The sequence below is a fragment of the Lynx rufus genome, unplaced genomic scaffold (assembly GCF_022079265.1).
Source record: "Lynx rufus isolate CCGP_SWC_20201006 ecotype Redwood Valley unplaced genomic scaffold, mLynRuf1.p SCAF_5, whole genome shotgun sequence".
NCBI lineage: Eukaryota > Metazoa > Chordata > Mammalia > Carnivora > Felidae > Lynx > Lynx rufus.
The window spans coordinates 31,222,654-31,248,685 of record NW_025814867.1 but is presented as its reverse complement, the minus strand read 5'-3'; positions in this window follow the sequence as shown (position 1 = coordinate 31,248,685).

Below are 26,032 nucleotides of genomic sequence, written 5' to 3'. Positions count from 1 at the left end.
GACTTCCATGCTCGAGGTGCTCCGCCTCCCCCTGGTGATATTAGGGGCAGGGGACTGGCAGGGTAGGGCTTGCCATTCCCCTTTATGAAGGTGAGACTCTGGGGTCTCTCCTATGGGGGGGAGGGTGTGCAGGGTATGCATGGTATGCAGGGGTGCTTTGCATACCACCCCAGGTGGGGCTGGATGTGCAGATCATGTGGTTCATGCCAGCAAGATTAAAGAGGCGGGGAGGGGATAAAGAGGGCAGTTGCTGCCTTGAGAGACTCCCTGGGAAGGAATCATCTCTGAGCCTTCCCTTCCATCCTCCCTGAGAATCTAGCACGCGCTCTGCATCCTTTGAGGGCCCCAGGAGGAGTTCCGTTCTGATGGCAGGAGGCTGCCCTTGTCCAAGGACACAGGCTGCTTCTGAGGGGGAAAAGCACCTGCTTTCTGGGCTGAACAGCAACCGGGGGTGAAAAAGCAGGATGAAGAGCCCAAGGCCAGCCCTTCTCCTTGTGAGGCTCCCCACCAGCACAGTCACTTCTATAAACTGAGGGAGGGGTGGCTGGAGTCTTGAACCTGAGCTGCTTGCCCCATTGCTTCTGGGTGTGGGAGCAGGGAGCAGAGGTCCTTTCAGGCCTCACATTCCCCAAAAGTTGCAAATGCAGAATTTGATGTTATTTCCAAATGAGGCTAAATCACAACCTTTCCTTTCCTTTTTCTTCCTTCCTTCCTTCCTTCCTTCCTTCCTTCCTTCCTTCCTTCCTTCCTTTTTTCTTCTTTTCTTTTTTTCTTTCTTTCTTTCTGCTACAGTTAGAGGAAACAACTTGCTAACTGTAAGCCTTTAAAATACAGCCCATATTTATAACTCTGTTTTGGCATTTACATCTCTGTTCAATCAACTGGGACCTTTCAGCATAAGAAGTGGCCTGTGCCCCTGCCTAACTCTGAAAGTCTGGTTTAATTTCTCCCCGTGTGCGTGTCTGGCACCTTGTAGTAGATTGCTAATCCATGGATGCTGCCTTTGTAGCCACACATTGATTAATGACTGGTCAGGGCCGAACCCACACAGTTGTGTTTAATGCACTAATGAGTCAGCATCACTGGCCTTGGGGAAGAAAAAAAGGAAATAAAATCCAGGCAGATGGGTTCAGGATGGAGTTTAGCATTGGATTTGCATTTCCTGACTCTGCTGCCCAATCTATTTCCCATTGGCCTTTAGAAATGCACTAGATTGAATTGTGTTTCCTATTGCAAATTTTAAATAAGGTAGATGATACAGTAGGCATTGCTATCCACAATCCCCTGGGTATAGCTGCAAATACGCTTTTAAACCTCAGAGCAATTTCCCCAGTCATCACAGAGCAATAATTGCTATTTAAAAAGAATATATACCCATACACACACACACAGTGTGTGTAGCTCATCGGTGGGGAATATCGATTGTTGTCAATTTTTAATGCAAAAAATAATTAAAGACTTAGCATCTGTTCAAAATATTTACAAACAGATTAACTATTAGTGTTTATCTTCAAAACCACAAGCAAGATTTGGAGATAATTCTTTGCGACATCCGCTGGGTAAAACACATTTTGTTTCAACATTAAAACTCCCTAAGCCTTTGTGTCAGGAGATGCTGTGTAGGGTAGATTTTCCCAGTTGTTGAGAAGGTTAGTTAAGCTGGTAAAGGCTGTTTTTTACAAAATGGCAAAGGATCCCTGGATTCTTCTAAACAATACTGGAGAGTGAGAAGGTGAGGCAACACTGGTTAATTGTGAGATTCTCTCTTTTAAAGAATGGTCATTTCTGGTTTTGCTGACCACAGGGCCTTGACTCAGTCTCTGCTCTGGAGGTCTTCCCAGTCTTGTGAGAGAAGGTAAGGCAGTATGAAAATAGCCATCTTTATCATCCAGGAAAACAGAACCCAGAACAGAGAGTTCAACTGAGGGGCTTTGCTGTGGGAGAATAGGTTATGGCAGGGTTGGAAGAACTGAAAACAGGGGATGGTGGGGCAACCCAGGGATTAACAAGAGGTTGACAAGAGAAGCCACCATCCCCCAGGCTGGTGAGGCACAGGAGGAAGACAGAGTGACTAGAGCTCAGGAGCTGAGGCTGCCTGCTGGATGCCGAGGCCAGGTGAGCAGAGCTCTTGCCATTGATGTCCCCTCCTTAAGGTGGAGAGAGGGAGAAATTCCCTGGATTCTCCTCTTCTATCTTTCACACTTCCATGCTTGCCTCTCACTGGCAGAGCCTAACTAGAAGCCAGTGAGCATGTGCACTTGGGAAAACATTGAGCCTCTGAACTCAATTCAATGGTGGGGGGGGGGGGGGACTAGGATGGATCTGAGGGTGATTGGCAATTAACGGCACACCAATTCAGACACAGTGTCAGATGAGGAGAGGAAGATAAAACAGTGAGAGAACCCAGAGGAGGGAGTGGATACTTCCATGGGGAAATCAAGGAAGGCCTTCTAGAAGAGGCATCACCTGCAATGGGCCTCCATACATAAAGAGGATCTCATCAATAAGGCTAGTGGTGGTGATGGAAATACAGATGACACCCATCTGTAACTGACAGTAGCATCCAACATGAGGGAGAGATTGTTTTGAGATGGAACCTGATGGATGGGACTGGGTTCCATGAGGTATATAGTTGAAGAGGCCAGATTTGATTGAAGATGAGTCAGAGAAAAGGGCTTGCATGGATTGGGTTGTTCAGAAAGCTGACTCTCAGATTTGTCCCGAGCTGGAACAAGGGAGATGGGCTTTTATGCCTTTGTGTTGCCCCTGGGTGCAGTGGCTCAAGGAGAATTCCCAGTGAGGGTGGGTAGCTCCAGCAGCACTTCCATCTGCACAGGGAATGAAGTTCTTCAGTTCCGGGGTAGGCAGCACACCACACCATCCATTATAAGAGGCCCAGGTAAAGGAAGGAGAATTAAGGGCCCCTACTCTGCACCAGGCACTGTACTCACTCTTCACACATGCTACTTTACTTCCACACAATACCCAGCAAGGTCAATATCTCTAACATCATTTTATAGGCAAGGGGACTAAGGCCCAGAGAAAGTAACTTGCCCAGTGTCCCCAGTCAGTAAATGAGGGAGTCAGAATTTGAACCCAGATCAGCCTGATCTTATGCCCATAGCACCAGGTGGCACTCTCATGGTAGGGAGGCTCTTTTCTCTGTAGAAGGAAGTGAGGACATGACAGAGAGTGAGGGATCAGTGGTGAGATGGCGGATGGTTTCTAGAAAGTTGAAAAACAATCAGAAACAACTACGGAGCTCAATGTGATAAGAAAAGAATAAAAGGATTGATTAACTAAGCAATAGAGAGAGCCAGGCGAGGAGAGATCGCACAGATGTTTTCTGGCACATTATGGAGTTTTTCATTTTTTTTGCCCCTCTGTAAATGAAACCCTCCTACTTCCGTTGAAGAATTCTCCGTCTTAGGAGCCCAGGTGGGAGAAGCTGAAAATGACGGGTTGTCGCTTTGTCGGGCTCCCCTGTAGCCCAGTGGGGCCCAGGACATGGGCTCCATGATTCAGCCATGTCCCCCCAGCTTTGGTATGCACAGGTGGTGGGGAGGCAGGGCCTCTAGGAAGCTGCTCTTGAGGCCACATGGCTGCGAGCCTGGTGCAGCCCAGTGTGCTCTGTGGATGCGGCCACACAAAGGTTTGGGGATGGCAGTGGGACCTTGGTAGACTGTTTGGCAGCACAATTTGTATGTTGCTCCTAGCTGGACACTCCTAAGTCTGGCTCCTTAGCCCTTCTGCCAATTCTGTGAGTGATCCAATGTCCTTTAAGAAACATTATCGTAAACCATTTCACAGTTGTAAAATACTTAAAAAATCATAAACCCATAAACACTTGACCCAGATTCCCCAAATGCTAACATGTTACTTTGCATTCTCTCTCTCTCTCTCTCTCTCCCTCTCTCCCTCTCTCCCTCTCTCCCTCTCTCCCTCTCTCTCATTTCTTTTTCTATCCCACTATAGTAATAATTATGTCAGGTAAGATTCATCAATGGATGCTATGTTCATGGCTGAAAGAATGATGAGAAATAAAATATATACATAGTTTCAAAATATATCCCCGTAATTACAGAGAGGAAAGAGTAGCTTTACAGTAAAGAAACCTGGTAGATGTGGGGCACCTGGGTGGTTCAGTCAGTTAAGTGTCCGACTTTGGCTCAAGTCATGATTTCATGGTTCATGGATTTGAGCTGCATTGGGCTCTGCTCTGGCAGTGCAGAGCCTGCTTGGGATTCTCTCTCTCTCTCTCTCTCTCTCTCTCTCTCTCTCTCTCTCAAGATAAGTAAATACACTTAAAGAAAAAAAGAAAGAAAGAAAGAAACCTGGTAGATGCCACCTTAGCCCAGAGATCAAACTTAAGATCATGAGCAAGGGGACAAATCAATATCATGTGAGTCCTGATGGGGTGTGCCAGATGGACATTCTGTCACTTCAGTGGTGTTCCTGCAAAAATGCACAACCTGAATTTACTACTGAGGAACCTGAATTTACTACTGAGGAAACATTAGAAGAAACCGAGACAAGGTTCATTCTACAAAGAAACTGGCCTATTTTCCCCAATATCATTTTAGTAATGTTTAAGTCAATATTCTATCCACGTGTTTTCTAACCTGCGTAGCACCAAACCAATGTAAGATCATTGCTGTCTTTTTTTCCTATGATGAAGTCTATGCTGGTGAGGAAATGCCTGAATGGGGCACCATTCCAGGGATTGACTGTCATATTGGAAGGGGTCCCTGGGAGCAGCAGGTGGACAGAGAGGGAGCAGAGGCAGGTGAAGAATGCTGGGGGACAGGGTGTTGAATACAGCATTCAACATCCAGCCAATGCTTTTGTGTCTTAGTTTTCCACCCACCCCCATGCTCCATGGATGCAGAATTATGGCATGTTTATTCCTTCTCTGTGAAGCAGTGAGAGTGATGTATGGTAAAGACATAGGCAGGGGGCTAACACTTTGTGAGCACTAACTGTGCCCAGCACTGTACCTGTATGGTAGGTTGCATTCTCCCTATTATGAGCCTCTGTGTGGCAGTGGTTAACTGCCGAGGCTCTTCAATGAGTTTCTTCATCTGTCAAATGGGGAAAATGATAATTCATAGTTCATAGGCATGAGGTGAGGATTAAATGGGATACAGGGTGTAAGGAGTTTAGCACCGTGTATAGCCACCTTGAGCACATAAATGTTGCCTGTGACCAGAAGGGTATTGGATTAGATGATGTGCATGAGGTCACTCAGCTCTGAAAAATGAAACAGGGGGTGGAGCCCAGACTTGCATCTTCCATACCAACATTTTCCTCTGTGTAAAGCACAGAGATGAGAACTAACATTGGGGACTTGGGCTGAGATCAAATGTCCATTTCATAGACAAGGAAACCAAAGGCAGATGGAGAGCTCTGGTCTCCCCTGGAACTGTGCTCCCCTCCCCTTTGCCAGCTTCCCCTATCAACTCCACTTGTTCTAACCTTGGCACCCGGGGAGGTGGGCAGAGAGCTCATAATTCTGTAATTGCCTTGTGGATTTTATGGGGCCATATAACGGTGTGCTGTGCAAACTTTTATGAGTATTTATTTTACAGCGTCTACTGAAATCATTAACACTCTCATTAGCCAGATTCAAGGGCCATGAGAGTCTTGACTTCCCCACGAAGATCCATTTTGTCTGTAGATTTTAAATAAAAGTTTATGAACACATTGCATGCTCATCCCAAGGCAAGGAGGTGTTCTCAGTGTCTCGCAGATCCAGATGGAGTCAGGAATCCAGGATCAACTATTTATCCTTTTCAGTTCTGTGCTGGCTGGAAGGGGACAAATGGGGATTACTAGACCAGTCAGTCCACAATATTTATTCCTTCTCCTTGAAACTTGGATTCTGCCAGCAAAGCTGATTTCCGAGTGACCTCATGCCTTCTAAGACTGTACTCTCTTTTTAGATTCCATAATTTCTGGCAGGTAGAAGCTTGAGCATTGGGTACCAAAAAAGGTAAAAATATAATTCTTAGTTCCTTTAAAATAGGTGACTATACGTTATAGGTGAATATATCTGATAAAATTAGGGTACTGCCCTTTAATGTACTTAAAATCTATGGTAGATACTCAGAGTTGTTTATCAGATTTTTTTTTAAATGGTGCTTTTAACTCATGCTGTTAAGAGAATTACTGTGCTTGGGTGAAGTGACCATTCACAAGAAGTGATCAGGTAGAGGAGCCAGTACCTGGAAATTTATCTCCAGTCAGGTAAGATGAGGACACGGGTGGTTTATTTTCTCCGTGGTGCTGAGGCATGTCAGGGAGCTTACCTGATTAAAATAAATGTGCATGTGGCACATTGATTGCCTCCCCCAACCATATGCAAGGAAATGTCCTAAGAACTATGAAGAGAGATGCAAAATGGAATAGAAACCTACTTGTCTGGAATGCAAGCTGTTTTGTTGTTATTGTGTTTTTGCTCCTTGTGGATCTTACTTGTAATGGGTGGAGTTTATCTCCCTCAGTTCATGGTCCACTTACCATTACTGGGGCACACCAAACCTCCTCTTCCTTTACTTTCTCCTCTTTGTCCCCCGCCCCACCACGTTCCCATTCCTTACAACAGCAGAGGCAACTGCATTTGTAAATTTGAAGTCTATCTTTTTTGCTTGTATATATTTTCATAAAATGTTTACTGTTTGCTACATGTATTTTTAATGTATGTTAAGTGGTATTGTGTTATATAATCTCCTTCTATTTCTTACTCTTCTCGCTAAATACTATGGTTTTAAGATTCACTCATGCTGCTGTATTTAAATCAAATCTGTTTCTTCTAATTGCTGCATAATGCTCCATTCAGATTTCATTGTGTGGAAGAGTAAACTATTTTGAGGAAGAAATCTAATCTGAACTTCAGGAAAACAATCCTGCAGATTCTGGGGAGAACAGGCTGGGGTCACTGGAGGCAGAGGCAGCTAGGAAGCAACTTTAATCATCCAAATGAGAGGTCACCTAGGCCAAGTACTGGGAATGGAAAAGAGCAGGAGTGTGTTTGACTTATTTAGAGATGGATGATGGATTTTGACTACATACTGGACTGAAGGAGTGTGGAGGAAGAGTCAAAGATAACATTAGAATTTGAACCTGGGTGATGGGGTGGTTTAGGGAAGAAATGAAGGGTATGGTGGGAAGAGAAGAGGAGAACGGGATGGCCTAAAACCTTGACATTCATTTGTTCATTCAGCCAACATGTATTGAATATTACTATGTGCCTGGCACTGAACTAGCCTACTAGGAAAACAGGTGGGGGTAGGGTATACAGCAAACCATCTCTATCCTCATTGAGAGGAAGACAGGCATTAACAAAACCTCAAAAAAATAAAAACATCATTGTAAGTTATCACAAGGGGATATGGGAATATGAAGTGTCCGGATTTAGGTAGGAAATCGGGAAAGTATTCTCTGGGGACATCACTTTTCAGCTGAATCCTGGATGGGTAGGAGCTATCCAGGTGATAAATAAAGGGAAAAGCATTCTGCACTGAGAAATAGCAAGATCTTGAAGTGGGAAAGAAGTTGGCACATGTGAGGTGCTGCACGAAGGCCAGGGTGGTTGAGGCACAGGGAACAAGGGGAGGCCTGGCATGGGCTGGATTCTACAGCATCTCCTAGGTTATGCTCAATTTTCTGAACCTCATCTTAAGGGGAATGGGAAATATTAAATGTTAATCATGGCCTGCCATGCTCCAGTGAACAGTTCAAAAGCAGGCCGTGTAGAGAAGATTCTGGAGAGGCAGAGTGGAAGGATGGAAAGACTTTGGGGGAGAGGGCAGTGTTGAGGTGGAGGGGTGGCCGGCAGGAAGTCCCAGAGGTGGGAACCAGTGGGGCATGTTAGAGGAGTACAAAAAGTGAGGGTAGCTGATGTGTAGAGAATGAAGGGAAAACCAGTGGAGTTGTGACAGATTTTAGGCTACCTTAGGGCTTGCCAGCTATTCTATGGAATAAGGACACTATCCTTGATAAAAGGAAGCTATAGGAGGGCCTTAGGCAGGAGTGACCCCTGTCTGATTTAGGGGGTTAAATCTCATTTAGGCTGCTCTGTGGAGTACATATTGATAGTAAGTAGGAAACATTCAGGAACAGGTGCAGTTTTCCAGATGTAGAGTAGGGGTGGCTTGGACTGGGGGTGACAGAGGAGATGGGGAGAAGGAGATTGATTTGAGAGGTTTTGAGGTCAAGTTGACTAGGCTTGATGATGGATTAGAATAGGGGGGAAGGGGCCTCTGTCAGCGGTGGCAGGTTGAGCTTGAGCTGCTTGTCGGATATGCAAATACAGATGTCCCCGGATCACTTGGATATGACACTCTGACATGTAGGAGATGGTTTAGAGGCTGTGGGATCATTTTCAGAGTCACCTGTGCTGTGGGGAAAGGGGAGACCATGACAACAAGTGAGATCTTCAAGGAAGATTGTGTAGGGACATAAATTGGGAAATGCCTATTGGGAAAAATAAATTTTTATTTGGGATTTTAAATGTTGTTACTCATTGTGAGACATTAAAAATGCAGTCACAAGCAAAGAAAATATAGCATAATCTCATATTCCGTCATTATGCATATATTTGATCCTATCTGCTAATTGAGAAAAAAAAAAAAGAAAATATTACATCCCGAACCCCAAACTCTTAGCAAGCACACCCATGAGTTTGGCAGCAGGATACATTTTTAAGATACCGATTCATCTTTCCTCCCTGTGTTTTTCCTTCCCTGACCCAGGCAGGTCACAGACTATGCTTACAAGGCAGGGCTCTGGATGTTTATGAGGTCAAGGCTGTCTGAAGAAGATGGAGAGGGTAGACATAAGGAGGATTTCCCAGTGGTTGAACAGAGTTCCCTGAGCAAGTACTGTGGTCCTGGAGTGGAGCAGCAGTGTCCTTTTCCATGCTCCTGACAGTATTCCAGGCACTCAGGGATGCCAGCCCTGCCAAAGCCTCTCCAAACCCCTGCAAACACATGGGGGAAGGAACAGGGTCACTCAGCCAGTGGAATTTGCAGTGGTAATCCAGAAAAAAACCAATATTCTTTCATCAGAGGGTCCTCCCCTATGTACTGGCCCTCTGTCCTGCCTTAGGCAAGACATGACCCAACCCTTTAGGGGGAGGAGAAGAAACCCTGAGAATAACTGAGGCTGAATTTCCCACGAACTTAGCAGGATGAGAGCTCAGGGTTGAAATCTAGTTAAATAATAGGAAATAAAGAAATGACATATTTCCTGAACACTTACATCTCTAGACAGAAATTCATACCTAATATAAGTCTACTTTAATGAAAGAAGAAGGTGAAAGAGGCTGAGAAGGAGGAAGACAAGAACCAGCAGGTCCTGGGGAAGAGGCAGATCAAAAGAAGAGAGCGACCAGCTGTGTGATACGGGCAGAAAGGCCTGGTGGGGGGAAGGCGATCCACTTGCAGAAGTGGAAAGCTTTTGAGAGCACAGAGGGTGTATGGTGAGAGGCTGAGCAGAGAATGGGAAGGGAAACTTGTATAGACTCCATTCAAGAAGTTTGTTAAGTTTGTTAGTACAAAGAAGAGAAGAAGATTTAAATTTTGTTTTGTTTTGTTTTGGCTAGGGGCTAAAGACACTTGAGGCTATTTCAGTCCTGAGATAGAGAAGTAGGAGAGTCTGAATAAAGAAGATAGAGGGGAACCCCAGTGGAGGGAGGCACCTGAGTTTAGGGCAGCCAGGATGTCCTAAAGAAGAGGGGGCTGGCCCTGTAAGGAGATGGGGCACACCCATGGGACTGCAGGAAGGAAGGCTGCCTGGCTCCATCTACAGTGACCTTTGAAGTATGGAAAGGTTACTGAGGAAGTACCAGGTGGATGGTCTTGGTCTTCATAACAAAGCACATATAGAGATCAATGTCTGCCCATCAAGGACTTGGTAATAATAGAAACCCTTAGGATCTGTACAGAGAAGAATACAATACGGAATCATTAAGGTTGAATATAAGTACATCATAACAGGTTACCATTATGACTGTATACTTTATAGCAGGCACTGTTCTATGCCTACTACATGATAATTCAATTCATTAGTATAATTTTTATACATTATTAGTATCCTTCTCCCCACTTTTTGATGAGGAAATTGAGGCTAGGGGATTAAATAATATAACCTCATTAAATAATTTAACCTTGTGGTCATTGACTAAGGAAATCACAGGTTTTAACCAGTATACGGGACACCTAAATCAGCCTTAACCCTTTGCCACACTGAAGAAACACAGCAGTGCAGGCTCTGAGTTGAAGTGAATGAGCCATGTCACAGGATGTTCTTCAGCAGCTTGGGGTCAGGAGGATTGCTGGATGCTGCGGGGGGAACCAGTTAAAGGATTCCCTGAAACTAGATGGATGAAGATATGAAGGTGATGGATGTAGAGCCTTTGCCTAGGCTATTGAAAAAGAGACCTGATAGTCTGGCAGAATGAAGAATGTGAAGGTGTGAAAGCACTGGAGAACAGTGCCAAAGGCAATTCCAGAGCTCATGTGAGTGTTGGTGGCAATTGAAGCCATGAGGCACATAAGCTCACAGAGGAACAGAGTACAGAGTGTGAGGAAGAAGGGACCTGGGAACAGGTCTGGAGGAATCCTGGTATGAGGAGTCAACAAAGGAAGGGAGACTTGCAAGGAGACAGAACAAATGCTGGCAGGAAATCGGGAGTGAGACAGCGGTGTGTCACTGGAGCAAAGGGAAGGTAGTGGGTATCAGGAAGCAGGGAGCATCCAACAGGGCCAGTGAGAACCTGGCAAGTGCAGTGAGACAAGGACCCAAATGTGCCCATTGGTTGTGGGGTATGGAGGTCTCTGGTGGCCCAAGAAAGAACTGTTCCAGTGGAATGATGGGATCTAAGGCCTGCCGGGCATAGGTTGAAAAAGAGTGAGAAATGTAAGTATGAAGCATGAAATCACCTCTCCAGGAGGTTTGGTCTCAAGGGTAAAGAGAGATGAGACAATAGCTGGAGGGGTATGCAAGGTTGAGAGAAGGCAATGTTTGAGTGGAAAAGACTATGCGTATTTAAAATGGGCATTTCCCTTAGGGAAAAATCTATTTGAGAGGGAACTGGAGAAAGAAAGGATTGTGGAGAAGTACCTCTCCGGACAAGGCAGGAGAAGATGGATCTTTTTTTTTTTTTTTTTAATTTTTTTTTCAATGTTTATTTATTTTTGGGACAGAGAGAGACAGAGCATGAACGGGGGAGGGGCAGAGAGAGAGGGAGACACAGAATCGGAAACAGGCTCCAGGCTCTGAGCCATCAGCCCAGAGCCCGACGCGGGGCTCGAACTCACGGACCGCGAGATCGTGACCTGGCTGAAGTCGGACGCTTAACCGACTGCGCCACCCAGGCGCCCCTGGAGAAGATGGATCTTAAGCCATGTGGACAAACCAGCCTTGGTTGGTGGGAGGGAGAAAAGGCCAGGGAACAGGAGGGAGGGGGTGGGCCTGTGTGCTTGATGGTGGGTGGGCGAGAGAGTTCTGGGGAACAGTCTCAATGTTCCAAGTGAAATAGGAGGCAGGGTTGTAAGCCAAGAGTGAGGCAAGAAGTGGGGACGTTGGAGGTTTGAGGGGGGCATCTCAGGCCAGGAGTGCCTTAGAGCTGATGAGAGGAAAGTGGCATGATTGCTGGGTGGTGCTGGGAGTCTGTCTGAGAATCGTTACTGTGAATATGTGGTGAAATTGATCTGCCCTGTGGTACTTTCTCAATAAAACTTAGCAGTTTGCACTCTGTCTCAGAGCACAGGAAGAGCTGGGTCCTTTCAGAGATGGCTTTTTGCAAGATGTGTGTGATATTAAAGATAGAGAGGCAGAGGAGTAGATAGTTCTGAAAAAAGTGTTATGTAGTGATGGGACTTGAGGTCGAAGTTTGATACAGAGGAGAATGAAGACAGAAGATAGCTGATGGATTGGCACGGAGTGGAGTGGGTTAATTGACTGGAGGTCCCAGTGAGATTCTAAAACCACTGGGAAGAAGTTGACTAAACTAGCTGGAGAGGAAATCGAGACCTGTGCATACAAGGAATCATGATGACAAGATTTGGGTGGTCCGGGGAGTAAGTAACCAATGTGGAATATGGAAGAAGGTCACTGAGGAGGAGGAGGTCAAGAGGCTGAGAAGTCAGAGTATTGGATGGTCAACCGTGTGGACCCAGAAGTCACATGACTCTGGGATCAGAGTCACCTGTGAATGAGAAAGGCAGGCAGATGGCAGCACTGAGCAGGGGAAGAAGGAAGTACAGCCGATAGCCCTGGAAAGGGTATGCTTATGCCTGAAATGCCACCATTTGAGATTCCTTTCATGACCTAAGATGTCGTCCCCTTGAAGTTGCAAAGATTCTGAGGAGGAGTAATACACCAAGCCTTGTGAATCATTCACTCTTTGGTATAAATGAGTTTCTCAGTAGTTCACAGAGATTACTTTTTGGCCAGGAGAAATAAAAAGGCATATGGAGCGAGAGGAAATGGCTAAGCCTAGAAAATGTCATCACAGTCAATCCTAGGAAACAACACAGGGCAATTGGCTCAGTGTAGCAGGAAAGTTGTCGTCAGGCAGGAGGAATTCCACTGGCTCACAACAGCCCTGTGAGCAAGCAGGGGGCACCTGAGACTTCGTTCAGGCTTTCAACTCCTTGCAGTTGCATGATCCCTGAGAAGGGATCACAGTCCTGGACAGACCACAATCTGCCCCAGTAAAGACCATTTCTAGGCTGCTGCCTGCTGACCCCATAGCAGTGAATTTTCTAATTGGAAACCTAGGGCTATACAGACTTTGCTATTAAATTATAGGCCCTCTTTCATTATGGGAAGCAGATCACATCCATATATTTTGAGACACAGATAATATTGTACTTTTATGTCCATACACCTGTCCATCTGTCCATCCATCCATCTGTCCATCTGAAACCAAACATTTATTGATTGACTTCTATATGCAGGCCTTTTGGTGAGGAGTATGCAGAAATATGAATAAGACATGATTCTATTCTCCAAAGGGGTCATCACCTGGGCAAGGGACAGAAAGACAAATTAGATAAATAATTTTTTAGTAAATAAATTTTTAGTGAAATCCTGTTTGGTAAATTCCATAACAGTGAATTATACAAAATAGCTGGGGAACATAGAAAAAGAAATAACTAACTTTGCATACAAATTTTTTTTTTTTTTCTAAATCAGGATATAGCCAAACTAAAACATTGGTCAGAAATGTCCTAAAATAGTCAGTGTCTGTTTGGGTAGAGAATAAAGCATATGTGCCTTCTCAAATTTGCTAAAAATGAAGATTTCAGAAGGTCCTAGCATCTGGACAACTGTCCTGGTGTTGGTATGAATGGGATGGGTTTTGCTGTGAGATGGAGAATATTCTAAATTAATAGCAGATGCATTTTGTGAGTTAGCATACCTAGACAATGAAGAGAATCCAAGCGAAATCCTGTAACTGCGGTTTTCCTCCTGCTTGGGAAGGTGTCAGAGCATCCTCGAGGCTGGCAGGGAGGGGATCCCAGAGATGTCCCTGTATCTTCGGGACATGGAGCCCAAGATCTCAACAGGCCCTGAAGACCTGGAAGCTTTCCCCCTTGCACTACTTTCTCTCTCGTTTATCTAAACCCATGGTTTTCAGCTTGAGGTCACAGCACAAGGATACGTGGCCACACCTGTAATCACTAAAAATGATTCGTATACCCACCTCTCACCCATAGTTTGAGAGTTATTTCTATAATGATACGACTCTCATTCATATTTGACTCTTTTTCCAGAGGCATGGGAGGGGATGGAATTACAGCTCTGAAAGGCAATTCTGCGTGACCTGCCTCCTGTCTTATTTCTAACACATCTTTCCTACCATGAGGACCTTTATTATTGAGCAGCTACTCGTCAAGGGTGACATAGGGCAGGTTTAGCTGTGGACTGAGGGAGTATAGTGGATCCCTCTTCTCTAGGTGTAAATAGTTGATATCGCACTAAAGTGCTTATGATCCAGTCAGTCATGATCCTTCTATAAAATAAAAGTTAAAAAAAATGATATGCACTAATTAACTTTACTGTGTAGGAGGTAAGTTCAAGGTTTCAGTGGGGTCTAGAAAGAAACAGAACGGTGAGGCACGGATTGGTGCCTCTGAGTGGGAGCTGTCATTAATTGCCACTTGACCTGAGGTTTCCTCTTATCCTCCAGAAATCCTTTTAACACTCTTTCCAGCTCCAGCCTGTCCATGAACCTCTGACACCCCAGATCCTTTTGGCTTAGCTTTTGCTTGGTGTTGCTCCTTCCTTATCTCTCCCCAAGTACCTCTAAGAGACAATTGACTTTTTGTTTCCTTTCCTTTTGTGGTCAGAGCACAAAGAAAATGAAAAGCCCCTGTGGTTCACAGTCTGGTTCCCTTCCAATCAGGTTGCGGTTACCTGAGGACTGAGTCACTGACACAGGAAGTCTCTGCTGGCCACCCCCTGCCCAGCTCACTCCACTCCCCTGCCCTGCCTTTTCTGATGAATAGACCCCTCAGACACACTAAAGACACACTGAGCCCCGGAGCCTGCAGCGTGCAGGATTGTGCAGCCTTCTTCTGACAGCCCTTTTCTTGAAGAAGCCAAACTCTTTTGGCCTTTCCAAAATTTAAAAAATAGCTTAAATATGCCAGAGCATGTGTTCAGCAGAGCTACATAGTACTTTTCATATATCCAAGTTACTAATTTTCTGGGACCTGCCAACATTTCCATTTTAAACTTGTGAGATTAGAAAGAATAATTTGAAAATATGTCAAAACTTTACATTTTCCATATAGGCCCTGGGTGCAGATCATCTCTGGGGGTGGGCTTTGTGGTTCCTTGGCTACTTCTCTTCTCTCCCCGTGGGTTGCCACCCTTTGTCCATTCACTGGAGGGTAGGGGGTGATGTATTGCACAAGTTCAGAGCTGTCTGTATGGTTTTAGTAAAGTAGTAGAGGCAGAGAGAATGGAAGATAGGAAGGCTATGAAACATGGAGTAAAAAAATCGGATGTTACTTACAGTTAACATTATGTGCAAAAAGCTTTGACAGCTGCTAACGACCACTGCAAGCGACTCAGGCAGTGGTCCATGGAAGAGGACATGTGCCCCTGGGAAGAGTGATGCCTCTCACCCTGGGCTTAGTCTCCCTTCCGCCCCCGCACCATCATCCACGGAGCTTTCCCCATAACACTCACACCCCACACACGCAAGGCACACCTTCTTACAACTACAGCATGCTCTCACATCCACTCACACATATTCACACACACAAGTGTACTCTCACACAGAACACTCACACACAGGTTCACATACATAAACCTACTCACACATACAAACACACACAACACACACAGGTGCACACTCACACCCACACACAGGTACATGCTCATACACACAAACACACTCACATAGGTGCATGCACACACACACACACACACACACACACACACACACACACCTTCTCAGAAGTGTGCTCCAGAGGGCAGGGTGCTGACCTTGAGCAGCATGCAGTGGAATGAGAAGATTGGGTTAGCTGTGTGACTTTGGGCAGACACTTCACCCGACCGGGGCCTCAGTGTCCCCACTTGGACAACTGGGGATATGAACCGTGGAATGCTTAAGTTTGCTCCCGGTCCCCGTGCAGGCAGGAGGAGCGTCTCTTCCCCTCAAGACTTGCTCCCACCACTCCTGCTCTGAGGGCTTCTCAGAAACCAAAGAAGAAGCTGAAATGATTAATGAGGAAACAGACATGAGTCCATTTCAGTCTCTCAGTTAATGGTTTTGTAACCTGCTGAGCTGGTCTGGCACCTTCAGACCCATTATTTCAGGTATTTTTTTGTTGATCTTTTCCAGGCTCCCAAATAAGTCCCCTGGACATGGCACTCATCAGTACTTCCACTCCCTGGCCAGCTGGGAGGAGCACAGGAGGCCCTTCGGACCTGGTGAGCTGCCACTCTGGCTGCAAATACCAGCAAGGTGAGTCACGTCAGGGCACTGACCTTAAAGGGAGAGAAATTGGTGCTTGCTTCTCAGCAGCAAGGGCCCAAGATGCACCCAGTTGCTCCCCCTTTTACATCACTTTGCCGCAGGCGGTGCACGTTCACACCTATTAATTACTTCATTTGGTTCTTACAAGAGCTCTAAAAAGCAGAGAGTTCAAATATTCTTATTGCAATTTTTGATAAAAGGTTAAGTGACTTGCCTTACGGTCACAGCTAATGAGGAGCAGAGGTGTGGCTGCACATGGTTTTATCTGATTGACAGACCAGGGCCTTTTCTGGGGCTTTTTATCATCTCTTAAGAATATGGGCATCTGAGACTCACCCCAGGAGCAAAGGGGCTCATGGTTGTCAAGATGGGGGTGGGAATCTACCTTGTTAGCTGGATCCTCAGGGAATTTTGCCACACCTCAGATTTTTATGTATGTCATCCAGAGGATGGGCGAGGCTTGGTGTGGTAAGGACGCTGTGAGGTATTTACAGTGCTGAGGCCTGGCTTGGAATTCTGTATGACATGATACTCCCTCCAGTTGCTCTCAGTCTCAGTTTCTTCACTTGATCATGAGGAAAATGAAGCCTGGGCTAGCCCCTCCCCTACACCAAACACCCCCCCCCCCACCACACACAGGCACCCAAGTATTAGCTCAGGAAGGTAGTATTTGGGAAAGCCCTCATTATGCATGTGAGATGTTGTATTAGTTAGCAAAAAGCCCCAATTTGTCAGGGACCTAGGACCATCAACCACTTATTTCTTACTGATTTTGCTGGCCTCTGCTGGGCTGGACTGAGCTGGGCTCCACATCCAGATGAAGAGGTAGCTACTCTTAGGCCATTCTCATGGTGGAAGGTAGGAACAAAAAAGGCAGAACCAAATCCCCCAAGAATATTTAAACTTCTGCTCAGACAAGACCTATATCATATCTACACTCTCATTTTATTAGCCAAGCAGGTCTCTTGGCCAAACCTAGATTCAGTGGGGTAGGGAATTCTATACTTTGCCTTTTGGGAACCATGGCCTGGATGGAGAGGGAGGGAATAATTGTCACAGTACAGCTTAGCATACAGGTGTTATTACATTGCTTGCGCTCACAGAATCATGAGCTTCCACTCCATTGGTTGAATTAAGCTCTCTTTTGTCTGGTTGGGGGATTATCCTCCAGTCTGAGTGTCTTTGATGCATAAAGCAGACCTTATATCCCAGCAGAGGCCCAGCACAAGCCTTGTCCAGGGTGGTGTGCATAAGAAACTTCCTTTTCCGGCTGCCTCACCTCCTTCTCCAGAATGATAACAACAACCAGCATATCTGGAGCACTTCAGTTTCTTTATTTCGTATTCTCCATAAAGGCATCACCGATGTTAACATACTGGGTGGTAGAGTAGCACAAGAGATACATGGTACTGGAATTCTAATCCCGGTTTGGCCACTTATTAGCTATGTGACCCCACGTGAATTATTTAACTTTGCTGGGCCTTATTTCATCAATGGTAAAAGTGGGACAATAATATCTTCTTTTTGGAGGTCTTACGAAGATTAGAGCCCAAATGTTCACATTGCCTAGAACAGTCTCTGGATAGCCTTTGAATAATACCTACTTTCAAAATTATCTGTATTCTAAATTTGATCACTTTCCATCAACCTCCCTATAACATCTTTTCTTAGTTAGGTGAACACTAACTGCTACAACTCATAAATCTTCTGATTTTACTGGTTTCACACAATTAAAGCTTATATCCCCCACGTACTGCTTAACACACGTTTATGATTGGCAAGAAGCTTTGGTCCATGGAGGCTTTAGGAACCCAGGCCATTTCCATGTCATGGCCCCACCATCCCCAAGTCTTCAGATGCCATTCTTAGAGCAGATGAGCAAAGAGAAGGAGGAGACAACATGCTGCTTCCTAACCACCTTGGCCCAAAAGTGAAGCACATCACTTCTATGCACATTTCACTGGCAAGAAAAGAAGAAAATGGCCACTCTTAACAGCCAAACACACTGAGAAATGTAGCCTCCTTGTGAACCCAGGAAGAAAAAGGCCCACGCAGCCTGTGGCACACCCCATATCTCTCTAACATCACTGCAAATGGTCCCCTGAGTGCACTCTTACTGAGGAGAGGCTCTCTCTACAAAGTAGCCAGAGGGGTCTTATAAAGTGTGAATTATGTTATGTTATGTTCCTGTGCAAAACCCTTCACATCTTCCTATATATGTAGGATGAAACCTAGACTCTGTCATGGCCAGCAAGGACTGGCAGGAACTGGCCCCTGCCTATCTCTCTGGTATCATCTGTTATTTTGCCTTTCACTCACTCCATTTTAGCCTGAGAGATCTTCTTTCTATTTTGGAACCTGCTGGATTTATTAATGACTTCAATCCTTAGTACTTGCTCTCCCTTTGGCTTTTGACAATCTTCCTACCTCTCATTTCATTCAGTTCTCTGCTAAAATACTGCCTCCCTGGAGAGGTCTTGTTTGACCACTCAATGATGATCAGGGGTTAAAAATGTTTGACCTTCATCTTTAAAAACAAATTTTATTGGGAAATATTAAAAACAGGAAAAGCAATAGAAAATATTAAGATGAGCATCTGAACCACCATCCAACTTTATCAAGGCTTAACATATAAGTTTATTAAAATGAGGGTCTTTATAACTCAGTTTTGACTGGACCCAATACCAATGTGGTAAGCACCAAGTAGCCCCATTTTCCAAAGCAGGGTGATAGTGTTAGCTGATTATCCACCTGCAGCTTTAAAAGGAGTTAAGTCTGGAGAGGTCAGAAGAGGGAATTTCTTTGGTTGGAGTAGTGTGGTATGACCCCTTGCCTGTCTGTGGGAGAAGGAAGAGTGTTTCCCTCTCCCCTTAACCTAAGAGATGGAGGCATTAGAACCACCAAAAGCTCCTGTCCTGTGTCTCCTGGAGTAGGGGTGACACCCTGGGATGGAGAAGTCTGAAGAGAAAGCCTGGCTCAGAACTGAGGACTGCACATTGGGGAGAGAGCTTCTCCAGAGAAAGCTGCTAGACAGTGAGTTAAGAGTGAGATTCTCCCTATGAGGGACTGATCTGACGAAGGAAGCAAAGTGTGGGCCCCACTCAAGGTCCTCTCTCTCTTTCCATGTGCATATGGGCACATAGGGAGAAGGCAGCTGTCTTACAAGACAGGAAGCAAGCTCTCATCAGGAACCAAATGTGCTAACACCTTGGACTCCCCGGCCTCCAGGTTGTGAGAAATAAATGTCTGTTTTTAAACACCCTAGTCTATAGTATTTTGTCATAATAGCTCAGCCTGAGTGGACTAAAACAATAAGTGGCAGTGAGAATTGAGGGGCTGCTGTACCAAATACCTAGAAATGCAGCTTGAGAATTGGGTGATGGGCAGAAGCTGGGAGAGTTTTGAGGTGCATGCTGGTGAGAGCTCAGAAAAAGAAGAGGAAAACTGTAGAGAAAGCTTCCAGCTTCCTAGAGAATACATAAGGAATCATGTACAGAATGTTGGTAGAAATATGGACATTGAAGGCCATCCTGATGAGGGCTCAGATGCAGATGAGTAATTGGACACTGGAGCAAAGGCAATCCTCATTGTAGCATGGCAAAGAACTTGGCTGGATTGTGTTCGTGTTCTTGTGTTTTGTAGCAGGTAGAACTTGTGAGCAATAAAACTGGGTATTGAGCTGAAGGGATGTCTGTCTTTCTTTCTTTCTTTCTTTCTTTCTTTCTTTCTTTCTTTCCTTTGATAGAGAGAGAGGGTGAGTGGGGAACAGGGGTAAAAAGGCAGGGGAGAGAGAATCCCAACAAGGCTCCATGCTGAGCCTTGGGGCTCCAAGGGGCTCCATTCCACAACCCTAGGGCTCCATTCCACAACCCTAGGATCATGACCTGAGCTGAAATCAAGAGTCGGATGCTCCACTGACTGAGCCTCCCAGCTGCCCATAACTGAGGACATTTCTAAACAAAACGTTGAAGAAGGAAAGGCTTGGTCCCTCCTAACTGCTCATAGTAAAGTGCAAAAAAAAAAAAAAAAAAAAAAGAAGTTGAAGAAGGAATTTTTTGTGAAATGAAATCACAAAGAGGCTTGATAATTAAATCTTGATTAAAGAATTAAGATTTTCTTTTTTGGAAAAAAAAAAAAAAAGGAACCAGAACTTAAATATTTGGAAAATTCTCAGCCTATCCATACTGCCAAAAAATGAGAAAGTGTGTTTGGAAGAGAACGTCAAGGGTGTGGCTAACACTGGAGATTAGTGTGAGTGTGAACCAAGGACATAATCAGCCATCTCAACAGAAGCCAGGAGTAGAGATAGGTATTTTACCGGCAGAAACACTGCAAGCTGGAACTAAAAGGAACGGAAAATAAAATGAAATGAAGGCAGGCTGCAAACATGTGCTGTTTCTCATGGAAAGGAAAGAATGACACCAAAGGTGACTGAGAGATCATCAGAGCTGCCGTTCCCACTTCCGGCTCAGGGGACAGGGCTAGGTCCTACTGTGTTCAAAGGGTGGGGCCACCTCTCTGGTTTGGAGGATCAGCACCTCATGGGCAGAGCCACTGCAGAGAGCTGTGTGGATAGCAGCCCACGGAGCTGAAGGAATGGGGCCACCTTACCAAGCTGTGGGGCTGCTGCTGTCACCCCAGGGCCTGGAGGGCAAAGCATCAACCAAAAAGAATTATTCTCAAGCCCTAAGATCTCATGGAATTTGCCTTGTTAACTTTAGGACTTGCTTGGAACCTGTCACTCCTTTTATCCTTCCTATTTCTCCCTTTTGGAAAGCGAAGGTCTATCATATGCCTGTTCCATTATTGAATTTTGGAAACCCATAACTTGTTCAGTTATGTACGTTCACAGATGGAGAGGAATTTGCCTCAGGAAAGATTTTACCTCAAGTGTCACCCATATCTGACTTAGATGGCATTTAACAAGACTTCAGACTTTAGAGTTGATGCTGGAGTGAATTATGACTTAGGGACTATTGGGATGGAATATATGTATTTTGCATGCAAGAAGGACATGAATTGGGGGGGGAATGGGAGCAGAATGTTATGTTCTGAATGTTTGTATACTCCCAAAATTCATATGTTGAGGCCCTAACCCAAATGTGATTGTTTTAGGATATGACGCCTTTGGGAGATAATTAGGTTTACATGACAACTTGAGGGTGGGATTTTCATAACAGGATTATGAAAAGAAACCAGAGAGCTCTGTCTCTCTCTCTCCACTGTATGAGGACACAGCAAGAAGACGGCTATCTGGCACCCAGACTGTGGGAATTCCCAACCTCTAGAACCGTGTTGTTTAAGCTGGCCAGTCTATAGTATTTTGTTATAGCAGCCTAAACAAACTGAGGCAGAATCAATTGGCCAGAATGAGGAAGCACGTGTTAGTTATAGATTTGCTATAAATACGCTTTATCAGATTGAGGAATTTCCCTTCATTTGGAGTTCGTTGTGAGTCTTTGTTATAAATAGGAAAATCAAAGAAAAAACTGTGGCCTATTAATATAGAATACTACTCAGCAACAAAAAAGAATAAGCTACTTATAAGTACAAAAACATGGATGAATCTCAAAAACATTGGGGAAAAGAAGACAGAGTCAAAAGAGTACTTACTACATGGTCTCATTTTTATGTAGTTTAAGAATAGGCAAATCTAGAGGCACCTGGGTAGCTCAGTCAGTTGTGTCTGACTTTGTCTCAAGTCATGATCTCATGGTTTACAAGTTCAAGTCCCATGTTGGGCTCTGTACTGACAGCTCAGAGCCTGGAGCCTGCTTTGGATTCTGTGTCTCCCTCTGTCTGTCCCTCCTCTGCTCACATTCTGTCTCTGTCTCTGTCTCTGTCTCTGTCTCTGTCTCTGTCTCTCTCTCAAAAATAAACAAACATTAAAAATTTTTTAAAAAGAATAGGCAAAGGTAAGCTATGGTAATGGAAGTTGAATAGTGGTTGTCTCTGGTTGGGGGAGAGGAGGGAGTTGACTAGAAAGGGGCATGAAGAAACTTTCAGAAGTAATAGAAATGTTCTCTACTTTATTTCTTCTTCTGAAACCGTAATTACACACATGTTAGGATACAAGAGGCCAAAAGGGGATCCTTCAAGCCAAACTGTCTTGGTGACTTTTCACCAATTCCTGTGCCTGCAGGGAACTCACATATCTTCAGGTCTCCATCCCAGGAATGAAGGGTCTTATTTCTAGATCAAAAAGGGTTTCTTCTCAAATTCGTTACAGGGGTAAATACTCAAAATATGACCATCCATTTGCCTCTCTGTTCCATGGAGAAGCTGCATTGTAATAAAACGTCCTTATGCCTGAAGGGTATTCTGATATTGAGAGGGCCAGATGCATTGGCAGACTTTTCAGATACTGTGACTCAGCAAAGGGAGCCATTAGACAGGAGAAGTTGTAGGTTCTGTCCTCTTGAATGGCCACCTTGCTTTCCTTTTCCAAAATCTAATCTTATCTAGGTCAGTAAAAACAGTGTTGGTATATAATTTTATAGTTTAAAAAGTAGCTTCCCATATGGTTTAAATAAGTTAATGTTTAGACAGCATAAGCATAAATATCTTTAATTTTACAGATGTGGAAGGTGAGGCTCAGAGTTCCTCTTGTGTGCTGGGTACCTTAGAAACACTATCTCATTGACTTAACACAAGGCCTGTGGGACATGAAGCTCCCTAGCCTGCTTAGTGCTGGAGGACTGGGTTCCCTCTTGAGTCTAACACAAAATTCATGACTTTTTATCACATCACTCCTTGGAGTCATAGGGTTGGTAAATGAGTCTAATCAAAGCTAAGAGTAAGGTCTTTCTAATTCAAATATTCTTTGCCTCCTTTTTCTTCCCACTTTCTCCACTTTTATATTTATTAAGAAAATAGCAGTATAAGAAGGAAGGGAAAGGAAGGGAAGGGAAGGGAAGGGAAGGGAAGGGAAGGGAAGGGAAGGGAAGGGAAGGAAGAAGTAAATGTTTGTATTACTCAATCACCATAAATCAACTATTTTAATTTTCTTAAGTCTCCTTTGAGTCTTTATTCAAATACCTTCACATTTTATATTTCTTTGATCATACCCCAGGTATCACTGTGGATTCTGTATTCTTCTCTTGATGTCACATCATGGGTGTTTTCCCATGTTGTTTTACGGCCCTTGATGTAACCCTGTTCTGGAGATGTAGATTGTTCTTGTAGGAACCCCAAACTTTCTCATCCCTCCCCTCTCTACTCTGCCTCCTTATAGCCTGCCTTGGCTGAACCATAGATTTCAAGATGAGAGTTTTATGTCCCTCTGTGTTTTTGGAAAGGAGTTCTATGCTGAGAAGACTCTTTTCTTAAAAACTCAAACTTGAGCATCTAGTAAGAACGATTATGCATGCTGTTACAGCAATGATTTTTAAGGACTGCTCATCAACAGGTGCATCTATGTAAATCCCTACTTAAAATTGCTATATTGAAGCCCAGGAGGAAATGGAAGGTAACAACCCTCTAATGCCTTCATTTGCCTAGACATTCAGCAGGAATGGCAATTTCGTTTAAGGGAAATTTTCAGCAGCAATCAATTTTTCTAAATCAAATTCAGGGGTCACTGATTGTTAAGGCAACCATGGGTACACTAATGATGCTATTTATAGTTTGGTTAATATGTATGCATAATAAGAGAAAATTATTTACAGAGATGATGAATTTAATACTGGGAGTGAAACAGATTTACAGCCTGGAAAATGTAATTGCTTTTTGATATCAATTAAAGGACTGTTTCCAAAATCAATAAGAATTTTAAAGAATAGCATGAGCCTGAATGAATGATAAGTAACTTGGAAGCAATTTTAAAATCTTACAGTGAACAATTCCCTTGAGGCCCATGAAGGGCTTTATGGGCCTTTGAGGAGTAAGGTAAGATTTTTTAAAACTTCCGTTGATTTAAAATGAAAGCAAAACTTGCACACACCACTGAACTGCCACTTGTGTCGCTACATAAAGCCATGTTGGACATGGAGCTCCGGGACTGATGAATCAGAAGGAAGGAGAGAGCTTGGGAATGGGTGCCTCATAAGCTGGAACCAGACAAAGAAACACCTGCCAAGCCTAGAGTGGGTAGCTCCTCAGCTCCAGATCTGAGTAGTGGAAGCAGGGCTGTCTAAGAGACACTGAAGGATGAAAGGCATACAGTTTTGCCATTTCACAGACCTCTATCATGCATCTACTGGGTGGAGGCACCTTGACAGTCTCTGAAGAAACAGAGATGAATAAGAAAGGGTCTTGTCCTTGAGGGGTTTGTGGACCAGAGGAAAAGGCAGATGTTCAAACAGCGACAGAACAATATAACATTTGTTCCCATTTATGGAGAACTTACTACGTGGCAGGCAGTGCACCAAGCACTTGGCATGTGTGTTGTTTGGTTCTCACCAGGAAACCCCATTTTATAGATTTTTTTAAATGAGGTAAAAAAAAAAAAGTTATATAACCTGCCCAAGGTCATCTACCTAGCCAGCACAAGAGCTGGAAATCAAACCCAAGTATTGTGCATTTGTTAAAGTTGCTAACACTGTTCCCAGATTGAGTCATGGAGTTTGAGCCATGAACCTTTGCTGTGTGATGCCAAGGAAATGGCCACAACACCAAGGAGAACCCCATAAAAGTGAATGTCCAGTGCTATGGGGCTGCCCAGGAGGAAGACTCACTTTACCTGGGGAAGGCAGGGAGTCTCAGGCAGCTGGATTTTCCAGAGGCAGTGACATTTGACCAACTATCCAAGGGCCTATGGGCTTTACAAGAACCATAGGGAAGGATGTTTTATGAGAACAGTATTGTAGCATGTGCAAGAAGGTAAACTCGGACCATAGGATAGTCTTGCTATTTGCAGGAAAACTTCCTTAAGTCCTCTCAAACACTAGATGTCAGCCCTGTTTTTAATGATTCTGATGGCATTTGCCTGTGACAAAATAAGTGATCACTGATTGTGCATCTGAGGGGTGCCTGCTTCTCAACTGAGTTCTAGCTCAGGAATCTGATGATTCTGGAGTAGGAGTTCTGCCACTTATTCATCCTTTAACAGTAGGAGGATTGCTCAACCTTGCTGAATCTCAGTTTCCCTATTTGTAAAATGAGAATGCAATACTTATTTCTAGTGTTTGTTGTGAGGTTTAATATGCAATCCTGAATCCAAAGTGATATAAGGCCTGGCACAGAATAAGGCTCAATAATTCTAAGTATCTGTATCTATATCAACAGTTATGTCTCTCTCTCTCTCTATATATATATCTTTCAATACCTGTCTCCGAAGAACATGAATCCTTGTTGTCTTGACAAAATCAAGTACCATATTGTCTACTCAGATACAGAATCACAAGATGATACAGGTTTAGAACTGAGGGACCCCTAAGAAAGAGTTTTTTGGAAGCTTGGTTCGGGCTTCTGGATGTTTTCTGATTCTCAGCTGAGTAGGCTTTCCAGCATACCACATTTTAGTGTATAGCATTACACCCAGTGGCAGTGAAAACTTTTAAATAATAAGCAGAGATAAACACATGTCCTGATTAGGTTCTAGCACATGGAATAAGCATGTCAGGTCTTTAATCTTGAGTCCATTACCAACTACCTGTCGGAGCTTGTACAACTTAGTAAACTTCACTGTGCTTTCATTTCTTTAATTCTAAAATGGAAATAATAATGACACCTACCTCTTTGGACTCTTGGGAGGAATAAATGAGAGAATGTATGTGTGTCTTCTAGGGCAATGTTTGATCCATAATGTATCCAAAAAATGCCCATTAATATCGATGTCAAAGTAATAGTAAGTTGCAACAGGAAGCTTACTTCTTCCATTGGGTCATCAACATAATTAGTATGTTCCGACCAGCATAGCCAAAAAGTATGTGGACAGTAGTCTGGAATTTTCAGCAAAAGCATTTAATCTATATTCTCTTTTGCTCGTGGGATTGCAGGAAAGGACTTCCATTGATCCAGAACAAATTTAGATAAGTTTTATTGGTTCAGAAATTGATCATATGGAGTGCCGGCTTGTCTCTCATTACAATG